At 41.0% G+C, this 991-nt stretch overlaps 1 protein-coding gene across 1 annotated transcript in view; it reads right to left on the reverse strand.

Moving 5' to 3' along the window:
* LOC106532011 (fasciculation and elongation protein zeta-1) overlaps positions 1-991 on the reverse strand; it is a gene marked incomplete at its 5' end in the record, with an annotated part of 6,053 nt that overhangs the window by 1,622 nt on the left and 3,440 nt on the right.

The raw sequence follows: 991 nt of genomic DNA on the forward strand, positions 1-991 counted from the left end.
CCAACCCCCAAGACACGAGGCAGACATAGGGAAGACCAGAGCCCAAGGGCCCGAGAGGGATCCTGAGCGCAGAGCCCCAAGGGGCACCCGCACGGGGGACTAATTTCCTGATTAGGACTTTAGGGCTTTTGCTAATATTTATTAGTGGATTAGCACTTGCTAAATTTATAGGCTAAATTTAGAAGCACTAACTGAGGTCTATAAATGCTATTGGTGAACAATAATGTTAACATCTGAGGGTGAAAACTGTCCCACATTTTGTTCATATGTGTCACTGATCCACCAGGTGACAATATATGAACTCAAATACAGCTGTGGAAGGTCAATGATAAGTCTGAAGAGAGCAACATGGAAGAATGTTCATGGGTTGACTGGGTTCTTTTAGTGCTTTAGAATTAGCTTTTGCTAAWTTTTTCAGTGCATTAGTGCTTTAGAATTAGGGGACCTAAATATTTGAGTTAGTGCTTTAGGGCTAGTGGAACTCATTTTTAGATTTGTGCTGCCCACCACTGCCCATAATTAACTGATCTGGTTGCAGATGTTCTTACAAGACCTTTTTCAGGACAAACCTTTGAAGGAAATCTTTGTGAGGAGCAACACGTCTGTTCCTGAGAGGGTTTATTTTACATTTAATAACTAAACAGAAGCATGGCTCCGATAAGCTCTGCACTTCATGTTGTTTGAACTCAGGCATCAAAGCACAAACATACATAAACAGTGATGCTTTTAACAACCTTAAAGGAAACTCAAGTGGATCTATAGTTTAGTAAACAAGTACAGATCCTCATACAAGGATGTTGTACTTTTGCCTCTCTCCATCATGATACTTCTTTTTTATGGCTCCGCCCACTAGAGCCAGAGGCAGACTGTTCTCTGGCTGTCTGTGTGTTACTGTGGGGTCCGTCCATCATGGGTGGTCTTGTGTGCACAAAATCTCCTGAACAAAATTATATATGTACCGGTACTTTTATTTTTTTTTTAACCTTTATTC

This window comes from Austrofundulus limnaeus, unplaced genomic scaffold (genome assembly GCF_001266775.1).
Source record: "Austrofundulus limnaeus strain Quisiro unplaced genomic scaffold, Austrofundulus_limnaeus-1.0 Scaffold707, whole genome shotgun sequence".
NCBI classification, from domain to species: domain Eukaryota; kingdom Metazoa; phylum Chordata; class Actinopteri; order Cyprinodontiformes; family Rivulidae; genus Austrofundulus; species Austrofundulus limnaeus.